This window comes from Somniosus microcephalus, chromosome 26, assembly GCF_052327205.1.
Source record: "Somniosus microcephalus isolate GS21.2 chromosome 26, FLI_Smic_1.0, whole genome shotgun sequence".
NCBI classification, from domain to species: domain Eukaryota; kingdom Metazoa; phylum Chordata; class Chondrichthyes; order Squaliformes; family Somniosidae; genus Somniosus; species Somniosus microcephalus.
This window is the reverse complement of record NC_141012.1, coordinates 10,098,659-10,117,908: the sequence shown is the minus strand read 5'-3', so window position 1 is coordinate 10,117,908 and position 19,250 is coordinate 10,098,659. Positions and strand designations below refer to the sequence as shown.

The 19,250-nt window shown below is 45.5% G+C and overlaps 1 long non-coding RNA gene across 1 annotated transcript in view; it reads left to right on the top strand.

Moving 5' to 3' along the window:
- The window catches only part of LOC147100278 (uncharacterized), a 70,516-nt gene that overhangs the window by 40,864 nt on the left and 10,402 nt on the right, over window positions 1-19,250 (top strand). Inside the window, exon 2 of the long non-coding RNA XR_015073705.1 lies at window positions 13,887-14,249. This is a non-coding gene — a long non-coding RNA (uncharacterized LOC147100278). The remainder of the gene's footprint in view (window positions 1-13,886; window positions 14,250-19,250) is intronic.

Sequence of the window (19,250 nt, the reverse complement as noted above, 5' to 3'; positions counted from 1 at the left end):
GAGGTCTCATACTGGAATGGTGTAGTATGGAAAGACCTGAGCTCCCATACTGGAATGGTGCAGTATGGAAAGACCTGAGCTCTCATACTGGAATGGTGTAGTGTGGAAAGACCTGAGGTCTCATACTGGAATGGTGTAGTATGGAAAGACCTGAGCTCTCACACTGGAATGGTGTAGTATGGAAAGACCTGAGCTCTCATACTGGAATGGTGTAGTGTGGAAAGACCTGAGCTCTCATACTGGAATGGTGTAGTATGGAAAGACCTGAGGTCTCATACTGGAATGGTGTAGTATGGAAAGACCTGAGCTCCCATACTGGAATGGTGTCGTGTGGAAAGACCTGTGAGCTCATGCTGGAATTGTGTAGTGTGATGTCTCACAGAGCCCATACTGGTAATGGATGGTATGAGGTTTCAGTAAAGACCTGATCCCGCATTGCTACAACTGAGTGTGAGTGCAATCTGGCATTTAAAGTAAAGAGATGAAAAAGAACAAGAAAGTAGTCCAGCAGTAGTAAAGAGATAGTTGGATCAACTATTCAAAGGTTACTTTATATCACAGTAAACTGTGTCCCAGCAAAGGTACATTGCAGGAGGAAAAAATAAACTTGGCATGCCTGCCAAACTCTCAGGCAATCAGCTGCCAGAGTGCGCTGACATTCCACTAGATAATGACAGCCTCCTCATAGGGCTGAAAATGTAATTTCATTCTCCCCTTTTGTGACATCTCCCAGCTGCATCTGCCCAGACCGTGGGATCTAGTATTCTTCAAAGTCTTTGGGGAATGGATTCCATATTCAACTCGCTGTAATTTCTAACTCCGCATCGTGTATTGCAGTTTGACATTTAGATTCAAAGACTCCTGCGTAACAGGTCAACTATCTTATCATTCACGAGGGAGACCTCTATTGTGATGTGACTGATGCTTTACAGAAGACTGAAAGGCTGAAATAGACAGCTGAAGACATGATATGGAATGTAATGTCAAACAATTCATAATATAATGTTACAAAACCTACTCGTTGAAATTGTGTTCAAGAGGCTACTTTGCATTGGTTCGGTCCAGATAGCTGAATACAATAGTTGACAGGTCATGCTCTACAGTTTAATAAACATTTACTATGAATTAGCAGATCTCCTGTGGAATTACTCACCATGAGTTGCCGGTTACAGTGTTTCGTGTGTGGGGAGGTTTGGGGCTGAGGGGTGTATATGGCCACTGAAAAGATTTGCAAAGAGGCTTGTGAAAGATGTGTTCAGAAGCAATGAAGCAAGTCTTGTTTGATGGGTTCCTGGAAAATAATTCACCCATTGCAGATAAATAAAAAAAAAAAAATTGTTCCCTGCGCATACCACAGACACATCAATCAATCTGTGAATGTACGGTTCTGTCGTTACGTGAACAGCCCTTTGAATATAGCTACATCATTTTGTTTTTGTCAAAATTACTTCAAATAAAGTTCAAGCTGTACATTATTTTGTTGCTTTTATCCAAAAGAAATCATAAGCAATGATTGCACCTTCAGATTTCTAACAATAATAACAACTTGCATTTAACATTCCCTCCTTCCACCACTGGCGCACTGTGGCTGCAGTGTGTACCATCTACAAGATGCACTGCAGCAAATCCCAAAGGCTTCTTTGACAGCACCTCCCAAACCCGTGACCTCTACCACCTAGAAGGACAAGAGCAGCAGGCGCAGGGGAACACCACCACCTCCAAGTCACACACCAGCCTGACTTGTAAATATATCGGCCGTTCCTTCCTCGTCGCTGGGTCAAAATCCTGGAACTCCCTCCCGAACAGCACTGTGGGAGCACCTTCACCACACGGACTGCAGCGGTTCAAGAAGGCGGCTCAACTAGGGATGGGCAATAAATGCTGGCCTTGGCAGCGACGCCCACCTCCCGCGAACAAATTAAAAAAAACGTTTTAGTGTTTTTTAATGTAGGAAAATGTCCCAAGGTGCTTCATAGAAAGGTAATTGGAGAACAATAGAGCTCCACTGCTGGCCACAGTACCTACCTCCTTCCATTTTGTGTAAATAGTTTGCCACTATTGATTCTAAATGCCCCTTCATCATTAAGAACACAATGTTACTGCTTCTATTTCAGGGTATAATTTGGTACAGTTTATACAATGTCACTGCAGGCACCCTCCCACACAAGGAGAGTATGAATCTGTTCCCATGGTGATGCCAGAAGCAGCTCATCAATTGCAAGCGAGGATTTATTTTTTGTATCCGTGATCTTAAAGTCTTCATAATCTTCATGTTGATGGAACGAAGGTTTAAGAAAGGGTTGAATTTCATTTTGTGGTGTTGGTCGAGCCAAGATTTAAGGTGCTCAGGCCACCACTAGCCTCTGCGAAGAAGCTGTGCGCCCAACGGATATATAACAAGAATGTCTGGCTTGAGGAGGCAAAGAGCAAATTGCAATCTCATCTGCCATGACTGGCCATTGTGAGTGTCTCCATTGAGACACAGGGTCCGATGATCACTCGGAACTGGGAAGAGAGCGGTGGCGGGGGAGGGGGTAGGATTTTGTGGACGGCAAACCTGGAAGTAAGGGTTTCCCACAGGTGCTGGCGAATTTAACGGCAGGGCCCATTTTAAATGCTCTCGACAAGTTTCCCGTCCGACAGCCAGTCGGATTGACAGGCTGGTGATCTGTTGGGCTGGAAATCAGCCGGAGAGCAGATGGCAGGTAAGTCTGACATCGCGGGGGAGTGGGGGGGGGGAGGGGTGTGGAATCGAACAGTGCAGTGGTGGTGGGGTGGGGGGGGAATGGTGGCCCTCCGACCACAGGGTGTTTAAAAGGTAAGCTTGTTGGGCTGGGAGGGAAAGGCTTCTGCTCCTCTTTGCCCACAAACAGTGCATTAAAAGGCAGTTACCTCATAGATCCGGCCCTTCGCACTGCCTTTCATCTGCCGGGTTTCCCGAGGCCTGGGAATGAGTGAAAAATGAAATATTAGTTTAAAATGGAGGCACGCAGCCTCCCTAAAATATTTTAGTGACCAACCTGCCTCCTGAGAGTGGGTTGGTCACCCGCCTCCCCCGACCCTTCTCGTTAAAATCAGAAGTGGGCGGGTTGGGGTCGGGTTTCCCCTTTTCTTTTAACCCTCCCCACCTGCCTCCTCCCCCACCCACCTTGGGGTTTGGGGGGGGTAAAATTCCCCCTACAGTTCATGGCACCAGTTCTGTGAAGCCAATGTCTTGAATGTCCTTTTGCACGCATAAGTATCTACATCACCTGAAGGACCTGGGTGGACATGGTGTTAGGTTAAGATGCAGTATTTAGACACAACTTCAATCCACACCAGGATTCACTCTCTAATTGGTTATGGCTTTACTGAGAGATACATTACTGGTTATGTCTCTCTATATATCTTCAATGTACTCATAAGTAATGCAGTCTGGTCGAGAGCCTCAAAGCTGTTAGCCAGGAACTATTTGAGTGAGTCAATGCTGAGTCTGAAGTAATTCCAGGCTTCTGAACAAACTTTCTTGAAATAATATCTGAACATAAACCTCTCCATATTCTTTCGATTGGGATCAAAAATTAATTGGTGCCAAGTTCATACAAATCAACCAATTTGTAAAGATTTAGTACACCATCATAAGAACATAAGAAATGGGAGCAGGAGTCGGCCATTCAGCTCTTCGAGCCTGCTCCGCCATTCAATAAGGTCATGGCTGATCTTCTACCTCATCTCCACTTACTGCACTACCCCCATACCCCTTGGTTCCCTTAGTATCCAAGAATCTATTGATCTATGTCTTGAATATACTCAACGACTGAGCCTCCACAGCCCTCTGGGGTAGAGAATTCCAATCACACTGGTTTTTTTCTTTCGATTTGTGAAGTAGCTGAAGTTAGGAGGATTTTTTTTTCTCCTAAGGTCTTTGGTTCTGTTGTTCAGTGCTTAGATGAAGAGCTGTGGGTATGAATACAACAACATCAACGTGCATTTATATAGACTCTTTAGGGTGGAGTTTTCATTGGGCAAAGTTGATTTAGAGAACAATGAAAATTTGAATTTGCATAGCACTGTTAGCGTAGAAAACACTGCCAGGGCAGTTTGCAGAGGGGCGAGAAAAATGAAAATAGATCAAAGGAATTAGGGAATGGACAATGAACTTCCAGTTTTTCTTGAATGCAACAACAACTAACATTTATATAGCGCCTTTAACGTAGTAAAACGTCCCAAGACGCGTCATAGGAGCAATTATCAAACAAAATTTGACGAACCATATCCACCAGCATCTGCAAAGAGAACAGGCGTGTTAACATTTTGGATGAAGAACTCTTTATCAGTTCTGATCTACTCCTCTTTTCAAGTGCTGATGAACCTAGTGTATAATAAAACCCTGTTTTATCCAGTTATATTTAAGATCCTCGGCTCTAGTTTAACATAAACCTATCACGTGGTTAGTTAGCTTGGTGTGTGTGTGAGAGCCAGAAATAGAAAACTAGCAAGTGTGTAAAAGATTGAGTGTGGGAGAGAGGCGCGGAGAGAATGGCTGTCTGCGTTAGTATGGCGCAACCAAGAGTGACTGTGCGTGCGGGACAAGAGCGGAGAGAGAGTTAGTGAGTGTGCTTGTCAGAGAGAGAGATGTGGAGGAAGATACTGACCGATTAGGGTCAGCTGTTCTTTTGCAGTTATTTAATTATGGCTTTTTCCATGTTCCAGTGAGCTTCTCAGCCCCTACTCCCCCAGACAGCTGTTAAATAACCTTCATTAAAAGTATAATGAAGTGATTGTAAAAGTAATAAAATCTAACTTAATATAGTAAGTACACCATCACCATGTAACATTTGCTTAATGCACAATCATGTTTTAGTTTTATGATTGCTTTAATGTTTAATTTTCATTATCTGCAATTCTGTCACATTAATAAGAATATATTAATTTATGAATCTATATAAACTAATGAATTTCTTTTTCATTCTCTGCAAAAAAAAATAGAGTAAGTGAACTTGTAAAATTATACAATTTGATTTTGTGAGTTATTGCTTAATGATTTGTTTGGGCTCCTTGTTCTCCTGTTACTTCTGGTGCTGGGAATGCTCAGTGAATTGTGATCGGGGGATTAATTGAAGAACAGTGCTCGCTGGCTCTGGGAACCTGACGCACACTATCCTTTCACCTCGAGAGTCTGGGTTTGGACAGACTCAGTCCAGTTCAGAATGAAACCACAGATCAAAACCATCCATCCATAACATGACACATCTGCCCTTTCACCCCCTCCCTTCCCACTATCCAGGGTCCCAAACACTCCTTCCAGGCGAAACAGCGATTTACTTGTACTTCTTGCAATTCAGTATTCTGTATTCGCTGCTCACGATGCGGTCTCCTCTACACTGGGGAGACCAAATGCAGATTGGGTGACCGCTTTGCGGAACACCTCCATTCAGTCCGTAAGGGTGACCCCGAGCTTCCGGTCGCTGGTCACTTTAATTCTCCCCTCCACTCCCAATTAAATACATACTTTAGTTCTGTCTTCACAAAGGAGGGCACAAATAACCTCCCAGAGATGTCGGGGAACATAAGGTCTAATGAGAGGGAGGAATTGAACAAAATCAGTATTTGTAGGGAAATGGTGTTAAGGAAATTGACGAGATTGAAGGCTGATAAATCCCCAGGGCCTGATAATCTACATCCTAGGGTACTTAAGGAAGTGGCCCTAGAAATAGTAGATGCATTGCTGGTCATCTTCCAAAATTCTATAGACTCTGGAACAGTTCCCATGGATTGGAGGGTAGCTAATGTCACCCCACTATTTTAAAAAGGTGGTAGAGAGAAAACTGGGAATTATAGACCGGTAAGCCTAACATTGGTAGTGGGGAAAATGCTAGAGTCCATTGTAAAAGATATAATAGCAGAGCACTTGGAAAACAGTGACAGGATCGGACAAAGTCAACATGGATTTACAAAAGCTAAATGATGCTTGACTAATCTACTGGAATTTTTTGAGGATGTAACTGGTAGAATAGATAAGGGAGAAGCAGTGGATGTGATGTATTTGGACATTCAGAAGGCTTTCGATAAGGTCCCGCATAAGAGATTGGCATGCAAAGTTAAAGCACATGGGATTGGGGGTAAGGTACTGACTTGGATAGAGAACTGGTTGGCAGACAGGAAGCAAAGAGTTGGAATAAATGGGTCTTTTTCCGAGTGGCAGGCAGTGACTAGTGGGATACCGCAGGGATCGGTGCTAGGACCCCAGCTATTCACAATATATATAAATGATCTAGACGAGAGAACTAGATGTAATATCTCCAAGTTTGCAGATGACACAAAGCTGAGTGGGTGTGTGTGCTGTGAGGAGGATGCAGAGAAACTCCAGTATGATTTGGACAGGTTGGGTGATTGGGCAGATGCATGGCAGATGCAGTATAATGTGGATAAATGCGAGGTTATCCACTTTGGTGGCAAAAACAGGAAGGCAGATTATTATCTGAATGGCAATAGATTGGGAAAAGGGGAAGTGCAACGAGACCTGGGTGTCCTTGTGCACCAGTCGCTGAAGGTAAGCATGCAGGTGCAGCAGGCGGTTAAGAAGGCAAATGGTATGTTGGCCTTCATAGCGAGAGGTTTCGAGTAAAGGAACAAGGATGTCTTGCTGCAGTTGTACAGGGCCTTGGTGAGACCACACCTTGAGTATTGTGTGCAGTTTTGGTCGCCTTTTCTGAGGAAGGATGTTCTTGCCTGTTAGGAGTGCAGCGAAGATTCACCAGACTGATACCTGGGATGGCAGGAATGACGTATGAAGAGAGATTGGGTCGATTGGGCTTATATTCGCTGGAATTTAGAAGAATGAGAGGGGATCTCATTGAAATTAATAAAATTCTAACAGGACTAGAGAGACTAGATGCAGGAAGGATGTTCCCGATGGCGGGGGAGTCCAGAACCAGGGATCACAGTCTAAGGATAAGGGGTAAGCCATTTAGGACTGAGATGAGGAGGAATTTCTTCACCCAGAGAGTGGTGAACTTGTGGAATTCTCTACCACAGAAGGCAGGCCAATTCATTAAATATATTCAAGAAGGAGTTAGATATATTTCTTAAGGCTAAAGGGATCAAGTGATATGGCGAGAAAGCAGGGACTGGGTACTGAATTTGGATGATCAGCCATGATCTCATTAAATGGCGGAGCAGGCTTGAGAGGCCGAATGGCCTACTCCTGCTCCTATCTTCTATGTTTCTATGTTTCTAATCTGACCTCTCCATCCTCAGTCTCTTACACTGTTCCAATGAAGCTCAATGTAATCTCGAGGAACAGCACCTCATCTTTCGATTAGGCATTCTGGACACAACATCAAGTTCAACAATTTCAGACCATATCCTCTGTCCCTATCTTTTTTTTCTCTCTCTCTCACATGGCAGCTGTCAATCATTCTGCCATTGCCATTTACACTTCATCTAGAGCCATCTTTTGTTTCTTAACTTGTCCCATTACCATCTCCTTTTGCCTTGCACCATCATCCCTTTTGTCTCTTAATCTCTCCTGCCTTCCATCCTATCACAGACCTTCCCTTTTGTTCTTTCCTCCCCTCCCCCCTTTACCTGCCCCTACACTTGCTTAAAAACCTGTTCCATCTCCAACTTTTTCCAGTTCTGACGAAGGGTCATTGACCTGAAACGTTAACTCTGTTTCTCTCTCTACAGATGCTGCCTGACTTGCTGAGTATTTCCAGCATTTTCTCTTTTTATAACATGAAATAACTTGCCAACCTCACTTCGATAAGCTGGCACGGTGAATGGAAATGTGCTCACCAGTACCGCACGGTGTCGCTTTCCTGAGGGTGGGATTGGGCCCTAGTAGTGCAGCAAAGTAATGGGGACTTTACTCCGCATCCAACTCACGCTACACCTGACCTGGGGTGTGCTTCACACTTGCACAAGTGTTCTATTCACCAGCATGGATCACTTTACCCTTAATGAGCACAAAACAAATGCTTTGACAGATAAAGAAAAACTGCAGGTTCAATGTCACAAATCCAATATTTCTTGAAGACTGATGTTGTAAAATCAATAGCTTTTGACCATCCCGCGTGCACATTTTAAATAGCAACAGAAATACAACCATGACACTACAGTGATGAGAAAAATAATTAAGAAAGTTCAATACTTTTCTATAGATTTTAGGATTTGATGATCGCAGCTCAGAGCTTTACATGATGGGAGTGCATAGGTGTCAGCTGTGGCTCAGTGGGCAGCGCTCGTGCCCCTGAGTCCAGAAGATTGTGGGTTCAAGTCCCACTCCAGAGACTCAAGCTCAAAAATCTAGGCTGACACTCCCAGTGCAGTATTGAGGGAGTGCTGCACTGGCAGAGGTGCCGCCTTTCAAATGAGGCATTACACCGAGGCCCCATCTGCTCTCTCAGGTGGATGTAAATAATCCCAGGGCACTATTTTGAAGAAGAGCAGGGGAGTTCTCCCCGGTGACCTGGCCAATATTTATCCCTCAACCAACATCAGTTAAAAAGAAACTGATTATCTGGTCATTATCACATTGCTGTTTGTGGGACCTTGCTGTGTGCAAATTGACTATCGATTTTCCTACAGTGCAACAGTAACTATATTTCAGAAAGTACTTCATTGGTTGTAAAGCACTTTGGGACATCCCGTGGTCGTGAAAGGCGCTACAGAAATGCAAATCTTTTTTTCTTCTCAATTGAGAATTGAGACATGGGGGGGTGGGGGGGATGCGATTTTGCCGGCGCTCAGGGGTCGGGTTTGGAGGCGGGACTGCTGGCAAAATCAAAAAGATTGACAGTGGATCCCGAACCCGCTTCCAACCCGCCTCCAATCAATCTTCCCGGGAGTCGGGTCCCCGATTTGCACAGGGACCCGACTCCTAGCGGCTGGAAGAGGATTATAGCCACTTAACTGCTTGTTAACAGGTAGTTAACAGGCTGTTAAGAGGCTTTTTCCAACTTTGCCAGGTCAACTGTGGGCTTCCCGACATCTGGACACCACGCCAGGCAAGTGTGGCGTGTTGTGAGTCTACTGTAATGTTTTTTCATTGATGACAGCTGCAGAAGTGATGTGAAGGACCCAATCGTACACTGGTGAGTTTCAGAGGTAAGGAAGTGCTGGGAAAATCGCTTTTAATGTATTTAGACTTTTCTGTAGGTAATAAGGTTTGAAGTGTTTGTGAAGTCCCAGCTGATTGGGAGAACCTCTCTCACCAGTGACAGATCGCTTCTGTAACCGCACCTGCAGCTGCCATCTGTTTTATCCTAAGGAGAGAGTCTCTGGAGAGCCTGGGTGCAAGGGCTCACCTTTGTAAAGTGATTGTCAGTGTTTACAGCACCTCAATGCTGTCAAACAAAAATGAGTGTGACCCCTTTAAGAAAACTGGCAGATGACGTGTCATCAACTAATGTTATCTGAAAACGGCTTTCTCTTAATTGGCTGGCAAGCCCGCAGAGCGGGGCTTAACAAGGCCAATCAATGTAAAATAGCGTCTGTGCGTCGGGCGTCGTTGGGGGCGGGATCGGAACCCGCAAGTCAGCTGTCCTGCTCCCAACTCGCACCGAAAGGTAAGATCGCAGCCACAGGTTCATGGACTTCCACAGATGGAAAATATACACCTTTGTCAACTCAGGCTTTATGTTGGGAGCACTATTTATGTCAAATCTACCCCACTATAAACAAAATGAATATCTCTCAGTGAATCTAATGCAATGATCTAATTTCAGGACTCGATCAGTCAGCATAAACCACTGTAGCTTCAATGTCAGTGATTACAACTTCATCTGAGCCTCTGAAATGGATCACTGCCTTGTAATTCCCTGCAAGGCATTCATTATCCCTTATAACAACAAAAAATGCTGGAAAAACTCAGCAGGCCAGGCAACATCCGTGGAGAGAGAAACAGAGTCAACGTTTCAGGTCGAAGACACTTCTTTAGGACTGAGAAAAAAAAAGCAGGAAATGAAACAGATTAAGAAGCAAGTAGGGGGCTGGGAAATGGGGGAGGGGGTGAAAGAACAAAAGGGAAGGTCTGGGCGGAGTGAGGAGACATTAAGAGATCGTCAAGGCGAGACGAGATGGTAATAGAACAAGTAAAGAGACAATGGATGGCTCTAGATGAAGTGTGAAATGCGCTGGCAGAATGAGAGACAGCTGCCATGTGGGAGAGAAAAATAAAAAGGAAAAGGCACAAACCAAAAGTGTGGATAAAAAATATATAAAAATATGATAGGGGCCGAGGTTATGATCTGAAATTGTTGAACTCGATATTGGGGTAGATTTTACCAAACCTGCCGGGAAGAAGGCGGGACTTCCCCTTTCGGGTTTTTGACCTGCCTACTTCGATGTCCGGCCAATCCGCGCGATTTTCCCTTGATTGGCCTTGTTGAGCCCGCCCAGTGGGCTCAGCAGGCCAATTAAGGGCCACCCGGCAACAGGTGACGTCACAGACTGAAATTTCATCTGTCAAGAGTTCTTGACAGATGAAATATCAGTGTCTCACAGCTGTTTGAAGCTGTCAATCACTGACACTCTGAGTTCTAAGCTGAGTCATTCTGCACAGACTCAGTTAGAACTCTCACCGGCACTCAAAGCTGAAGGCTGTCACTTTTGACAGATCGCAGCCGTTCAGCTTTCAGTTCCGGCTGAGCGATGGGCTCCCGACAACTACAGGAAGAAAGGCTGTTAAGGTAAGTACAGGTAAGTAAATGTTCTTTACACACTTTAGACACACCAAACACACTTACCTTTGCACTCATGCACCCATCACTCACCTGAGCGCCGACATTGCGACCCCTCCAATTCCTTCAACCCGACGGCCCGCCTGCTCTAACCTGGCGTGGTTTGGAGCCGTCGGGAAACCCACACGAAACCCCTCAAAATAGGGATTAGGCTAAAAACTGCCTGTTAACTACCTGTTAACAGGCAGTTAATTGGCACTAATCCCTTCACGCCTGGTTTCGGCTGGTCCCAGTGCGGGGCGGGTACCCGCTGCCCCTGAAACTTACGTGGGGCGGGGTTTTGGGTGGGATGGTGTCGGGACCCCCAAATTCAGGATTTCCCCCCCTCCCCCACATGCCTGAAACCCCGCCTGACGGCTCCCCAAAAATCTAGCCCATTGAGTCCGGAAGGCTGTAAAGTGTCTAATCGGAAGATGAGGTGCTGTTCCTTGAGCTTACGCTGAGCTTCCGTGGAACAATGCAAGAGGCCGAGGACAGTGAGGTCTGAGTGGGAATGGAGCGGTGAATTGAAATGACAGGCAACCGGAAGCTCGGGGTCACCCTTACGGACTGAACGGAGGTGCTCCACAAAGTGGTCACCCAATCTGCATTTGGTCTCCCCAATGTAGAGGAGACCACATCGTGAGCAGCGAATACAGTATATTAAATTGCAAGAAGTACAAGTAAATCGCTGTTTCACCTGGAAGAGGTGTTTGGGGCCCTGGACAGTGGGAAGGGAGGAGGTATAAGGGCAGGCGTTGCATCTCCTGCGCTTGCACGGGAAGGTGCCGGGCGAAGGGGAAGGGGTGCTGGGGGTGATAGAGGAGTGGACTAGGGTGTCTCGGAGGGAGTGGTCCCTGCGGAATGCTGAAAGGGGAGGGGAAGATGCATTTGGTGGTGGGATCACGTTGGAGGTGGTGGAAATGGCGGAGGATGATCCGTTGAATGTGGAGGCTGGTGGGGTGAAAGGTGAGGACAAGGGGAACCCTATCGTGGTTCTGGGAGGGAGGGGCAGGGGTGAAGGCAGAAGTACGGGAGATAGAACGGACACGGTCGAGGGCCGTGTCAACCACGTTAGAGGGGAATCCTCTGTTGACAAAAAAGGAAGACATGTCGGAAACACTTGTATGGAAGGTGGCATCGTTGGAGCAGATGCGGCGGAGACGGAGAAACTGGGAGAATGGAATAAAGTCCTTACAGGAGGCGGGGTGGAAGGGAGTGTAGTCCAGGTAGCTGTGGGAGTCAGTGGGCTTGTAGTGAATGTTGGTTAATAACCTATCCCCAGAGATGGAAACGGAGAAGTCGAGGAAGAGAAGGGAAGAGTCGGTGATGGACCAAGTGAAGGTGAGGGAAGGATCCCTTATGCATTTTATACGTTAGTATTTCTGGGCATTTATTATGTGGCTTTAATACATGATCATATCTCATGCAGATGACTTGTCTATTCAAGCATTAGTAAGTAATCTGTATTTTGTAGCATATTTGAATACTGATCCTTGGTTATGCAAATTATCAAATGTTTTGCATGTTGTTTACAAGGTATAATGTTGGAGTTAAATTAATCGTCTTAGCATAAATACTTCATTAGATAATTAAAAAATTTTGGAGCTACTGTTTGTGTATGTTAATGTTACTGTATCATTTAGAAAAAGCAGTACTTTCAGTTATGTAGTTTTAAATGTTTGGTGATTAAGGTTTCTTGGAAAGGATTTGGAAGGAATAGACTGATACGTGAGTGTCTCTTGAGGGTACCATGCTACAGTTTAGCTCATGCTGTAGAACATTGCAACCCTCATGAGTCTGTGACCTCTACCTCCTAGAAGGATGAGGGCAGCAGGTTCATGGGAAAACCATCACCCCCAAGTTCTCCTCCAAGTCACACACCATCATGACTTGGGCATATATCACCGTTCCTTCATCGTCACTGGATCAAAATCCTGGAAATTCCTACCTACTTTGGACCTCTGTTTCCCAAAGCTCTCCGCCACTGGGGTTTTCCTTGCATCTGGGTCTGTTGTAGACTAATTGATAGAGATTGATTGCTGTGAATGGTCAACAACTCCATTATCATTGTATTATGTGATTACCAGGATGGTAGAAGGCGAACTAGATGGACCTCGATTTTTTTTGTCTAGCAGTTCCAATGTCCCTATGGTATACCTTTATGTATTAGATGCCCCTGCCCCAGCCCCCAGGTGAAAAAGGATGCCAAGCAGTAATAGGAAAGGTGAGCAAATGGATGGCCAAAGTGGTAGATTTTGAGGAGGCTTTTGGAGTTGGGGAGAGGTGGCAAGGTGGAATGGTTAACAACAGAGTTACAGAATGTATTGCTAAGGCAGCTGAAAGCTCTGCCACCATTGGTAGAATGGAGCTAGAGTCAGAAGAATGGAGGCGCTCTCTGTCACTCAGAACGAGGTAAGATGCAGAAGTAGAGTGAAGTGAGGTCATGGATGAATTTATAAATCAGGACAGGAACTTTGAAGTCCATGTGTTGAGGGATCAGGGGTCAATGGAACTTGGTAATGATGGGAGAGATGTAGAGCAGGATATAGTACAGGACAAGATGTGGGTGGCAGCATTTCGGATGAGTTGGTGCTTTTGTAGAGTGAAACACGGGAGGCTGGTGAAGAGAGCCATCTGAAGGCTCCCGTCCGCAACTCGCCGTAATTAGCATTTTGAGAAATGAATGGCAGGGACTTGCTAGCAGAGAGTTTGAAATCTTTCAGCTTCTAATTCATTGGGAAGGTCTCCAGTGCGATTAATCACTTCATGCATTGTTGTCAAGGTGTGAAAGGGAAAGCAAAAATGTCTGTCTCGAATATAGAGGATAATGGATGGCTTTGCAAGGATTAAATCCACTCTATCAATCAAGGTGTAGGTACCAACTGCAAGAGCTGAACTTAAATCCCAAGATTCATTTCCACAGTTACATTCAATTAATAATATTTATATGGAAATGAATCCATTGCTGCTCCTACTAATGATGGTATATGGGATAGAAAATGAAGCGTTATTGATTTATTTGTGACCCAGAATCAGAAAGAATAAAAGATTGGTGACACTGGACGAGTGTTGGATTTGTTACTGTAGAAGCTACGATATTAAGAGATTATTTTGTCTTAGTTACAGCGAATTGTATCAAATAGTTTTCTAATTTTACAATCCTTTCCCTTTTGCATTCAGTGCTGGCATCAATATGTGTCAGACCGTGTATCGCTGGGACAAAACCAAAAAATATTGGACATACACAGCTTGCCAGAGCACACCTGAGGAGAGGAGCGCCTGACCACAACGATCTTTTGCATTATCGAACAATCTCCTGCCTTTTTTAAGTGATTAGACCACACTTGGAGTACTGTGCGCAGTTCTGGTCTCCATATTAGAAAAAGGATATAGAAGCACTGGAGAAGGTGCAAGAAAGATTTACAAGGATGACACCAGAACTGAAAGGTGATAACCATCAGGAAAGACTGAATAGGCTGGGGCTCTTTTCTCAAGCCTGAGGGGTCTTTAGTAGAGATCTTTAAAATTGTGAAGCGGCTGCAGGTAAGATGTTTCCACTTGTGGGGTAGTCCAAAACTAGGGGTCATAAACAATGTTCCCTCTAATTTTTTTTCCGTGCGCGGTCCCTTTAAATTTGCTGCGCGGCCGCATGTGCACGGTATCTTCCAGCGGTAGCAGCTTGTGAGCGGCCTGTACGGGACCTCCCGATTGATGCACGGTCGTGCAGCTTGGGGGGGAACATTGATCATAAATATAAGATCATCAGTAATAAACCCACTAAGGAATTTAGGAGAAACTTCTTCACCCAGAGAGTGGTGAGAATGTGGAACTCGCTACCATGGGGAGTGGTTGAGGCGAATAGTATGGATGCATTTAAGGGAACGCTCAGTAAGTACATGACTGCATTAGAGAGGGAGATTCACCAGGATGTTACCTGGGCTGGAGCGTTTCAGCTATGGACAGGCTGGGGTTGTTTTCCTTAGAGCAGAGAAGGCTGAGGGGAGACCTGATTGAGGTGTACAAAATTATGAGGGGCATAGATAGGGTAGATAGAAAGGAACTTTTCCCCTTAGTAGAGGGGTCAATAACCAGGGGGCATAGTTTCAAGGTAAGGGGCAGGAGGTTTAGAGGGGATCTGAGGAAAAGCTTTTTCACCCAGAGGGTGGTTGGAATCTGGAACTCACTGCCTGAAAGGGTGGTAGAGGCAGGAACCCTCACAACATTCAAGAAGCATTTAGATGAGCACTTGAAACGCCATAGCATACAAGGCTACGGACCAAGTGTTGGAAAATGGAATTAGAATAGACAGGGCTTGATGGCCGGTGCGGACATGATGGGCCGAAGGGCTTCTTTCTGTGCTGTATGACATGACTCTACATGAGGGAGAAAGGAATAGAAGGAGATGCTGATCGGATTAGATAAAGTAAGGTGGGAGTAGGCTCGAGCGGAAGCCCGGCCCATTTATTTATCGGCTGGGCCTCACTAACGTCCTGCCGGTCAGTGACCTTTGACATCAAGAACAGTCACTTGGGCATGGTGGCAAGGCACTGTTGGCAGGCACGGACCTGCACCACAACAAGCATCGAGTTGGGGGCAGTGAGTGAAACTAAGAGAAAATAATGAACCGACGACACCAGAAAACAAAACAATTTTTGCAAAATAATGGAACCAACAATCCTATTAACTGTAGAACTCACTTCAATACTCAGTCATCTGTTTTAGCATCACCAATCAGCAGGTGATATAATCATAAAAGCTGCCCAAAATGTTCCATCTCCATTCCACGATGATTGCATGATACTAAGACACTTTCGATGTGTTTTTTTTCCCTTAATTAAACTCTGCTGGAGTGCGACTGCTCTGACTGCAATTAAGAGGACCAGAATTCATTACTGCGTCACCACTTCTGCCCAATCTCTCGGCTCTTTTCCCTGCCTGGGGATAGATTCAGAAGACACACGCAGACGTAGGAAAAGAGGCATCAACTGGGTGCAATTAAAACAAGGCTTTTAACCTTTGCGTATAACAAGCCCAAAACATATCATATGTGCAGCCCCTCCCCACATGCGCACACGGCCTTTTTGTTTCTGCGTCTGAAATTGAGTTTGAAAATGCCCGAGGAGAAGAAACCAACACCCAGGAAGGGCAGACATGAAAGCTGTGAGTAAAGTCACAGCAAAGGGCGGCAAGAAGTCAAGAAGGTCGAGGAAAGGAGAGTTACTCCATCTGTATCTACAAGGTGATGGTGCAGGTTCACTCCCAACGCCAGCATCTCCCCCGAGGCCATAAGCATCGCCAACTCCTTTGCGAACGATATTTACGAGCACGCATGGCGGGTGAGGCTTCTCGCCTGGCCCGCTGCAGCAAGTGTTCAACCATCAGCTCCAGGGAGATCCAGACCGTTGAGCGCCCGCTGCTGTCCGGGGCAGCTAGTCCAGCAAGCTCGTCGAAAGGGACAGAGGCTGTGAGCAAGTGCACCAGCTTCACGTCAACCTCCACAATATACTGGAATAAAAAAAACACACACACACAAACCCTTGGATGTGAATCTGTGCAAAATATGCTGCACATCTTCACTCACCCACACGTCTAGCTTTGGAACATGATATAATTTTGACAGCACATGATTCTGCAGTAATGCCTTGCCTGCAAAAGGGTGGTATATGGTAAGCAGTGTGGAGGAGGCTGACTCATTCAAAACCTGTCTGCTGAATTCCCCCCACCCGCTCCAGTTGATACCATGCGCACTAGCCACCCTCTGACCTCTGCCCTAAGTTGCCATTTTTCATCTGTGAGACTAGGCAGTAATGGTTGGTTAGCTGTTTGAAAATGGGGCTACCACAGGTGAGGTTGGTCCTGACTTCGCCAGTGTCCACTTGTGCACTTTCCAGCAGGATCATGATCAGCAGCGGGAAGCCTGGATAATTTCCCTTTCCCCTTCTGGTGTTGTGGTGCTAAAACCACCTCTACCCCTGTCTCTACTCTGATCCAGATCAGTTTACTCACTACTTCAGCAGTTTATATCAATATTTTCCTTCACGGGAAAGCATCTGGGATTGAGTTATGTTTTAAGTCAGCATCACTATCACTAAAAATCAACTTGGAAGAACCATTTAAAAAACCCCCCCACAGATTATCTGGTCATTATCACATTGCTGTTTGTGGGAGCTTGCTGTGCACAAATTGGTTGCCGTGTTTCCTACATTACAACAGTGACTACACTTCAAAAGTACTTCATTGTTTGTAAAGTGCTTTGGGACATCCTGAGGTTGTTAAAGGTGCTTTATAAATGCAAGTCTTTCTTTTAAGTGTTATGTTTTTTCAAAAGAACAGTGAATTTGCACATGTCTAAAAAAGCCATAGGCTACAGCACCAAGACAGAGGGGATCTTGAGATGTTAATGAGCCTGCCCTTAAAGAAGTCTCCACAATAACCAGGCATGTTTAGCAATTCGTTACCTTGCCACAGATGACTAAATCATATTCACCCCATTGTGGTGAGAGTGGCTCTATTCTTTTGGGTCTAGTACACCAGTACCTGGGAGAATATCTAACGTATACCCGGAACTGGTTGTACTAAGAATAGAACCTGGGACCTTCTTGGCCTCCATGGTTCAGTTCCACACTTGTCAGAACACTTATCAACGGAGACAGCAGGGAAGCTGTATTATCATCACGAGAAAGTGTTTGGCTAATCTCTTTTCCCTTGCCTTGCAAATTGAGCGAATTGGTAGTTCCCACTTCTGAGTCTCAGTCGGGACCCAGCGGTTCAGTGGCGGCTGGCACACCAAGGGAAATGAAACATATCGGCCCCTACAGGGGCATATGTGGACCCCACTAATGGGGTCCAGAACTAACAAGAGGATAGGAACAGGAGTAGACCATTCAGCCCCTCGAGCCTGTTCCGCCATTCAATTAGATCATGACTGACCTGTATCATAATTCTAGCTGCCCGATTTACAGGGTAATTTTAAAAAAATGAAATATTGCCTGGATCAGCCCCCTCGTCTGGGGAGGGCGGGGGGATTGGAGCCGTGGGGGAGGGGGCCTGGGTGATATAGGCTAGCTCTGGAAGGGTTTCGACCTGAAACGTTGACTCTATTTCTCTCTCCACGGATGTTGCCTGGCCTGCTGAGTTTTTCCAGCATTTTCTGTTGTTATTTCGGATTTCCAGCATCCGCAGTATTTTGCTATCTTACTAGCTCTGGAATTGACTCCCTAAACCTCTCTACCTCTTGCTCCTCCTTTAAGACCATCCCTTAAAAGTTACCTCTCACCAAGCTTTTCATCACCAGTCTTCATTCGGTGTTCATTTGTGTCTGATTACGCTCCTGTGAAGTACCTGGGGCCGTTTTACTACGTTAAAGGTGCTATATCAGTGCAATTAATTGTTGCTGTTGGCCAATCTAGGAACCTGCTGGACACAAATCTGAAACCAAAGTCATCCCACGTCACATTTATACTGGCACCACGACACTGAATCTCATTGAGAATCCAAGGAGAAGGGCCAAATAGTGACAGATATCACCAATTACTGAAAGTTGTAGGGAAGGTGAGATACAGAAAACTTTTTTTTTATCCGGCACGGGCGGGACCGATGTGATGCCGGTTCATCAAAAATTCCGGATAACCGAAAGCTATAGTAAAAGATACGGAGCTGAGAGCTCCGTATAAAGCAACAAACCCTGTGCTTCAGAACAATGGGCACAAGTTGCAAGCGTCTCTGTAGCTTAGCAGCAGCTGCAGCCACACCCTTGCACAGCAACAAATGGAGGAAGGCAAGTAATAAAAGTTACCTGAACCTACTCCTGAATTTTGTCGGTTAACCGAGATTTCCATTTATTTAGGTGCCAGTAAATCGAAAGTTTCCTGTAAATTAATGGATAGGTAGCACTAAGCTTGGGTCTTGAAAGCTTCTGGATTGTGGGAGGTAGGGAAGAGTGAGGGTGGTGAAGAGTTCCACAGTGCTCGGGAAAGAGTGATTAAAAGTAGGACGAGTCTTAAGTTTACCACAGTGAGGATGCAGCAAGGAGAAAAAATGCGCTGGAATGTTGATCTGGAGCTTAGACAGAATAAGAGAGGGAACGTTCAAAGGGGAATGATAATAGAGGCATAGAGTTATACAGCACAGAAAGAGGCCCTTCGGCCCATCGTGTTCGTGCCGGCCATCAAGCCCTATCTATTCTAATCCCATTTGCCAGCACTTGGTCCATAGCCTTGAACAAGGGTGTCTTGCTGCAGTTGTACAGGGCCTTGGTGAGACCACATCTTGAGTATTGTGTGCAGTTTTGGTCGCTTTATCTGAGGAAGGATGTTCTTGCCATGGAAGGAGTTCAGCGAAGATTCACCAGGCTGATACCTGGGATGGCAGGAATGACGTATGAGGAGAGATTGGGTCGATTGGGCTTGTACTCGCTGGAGTTTAGAAGAATGAGAGGGGATCTCATTGTAACTTATAAAATTCTGACAGGACTGGACAGACTAGATGCAGGAAGGATGTTCCCGATGGTCGGAGAGTCCAGAACCAGGGGTCACAGTCTAAGGA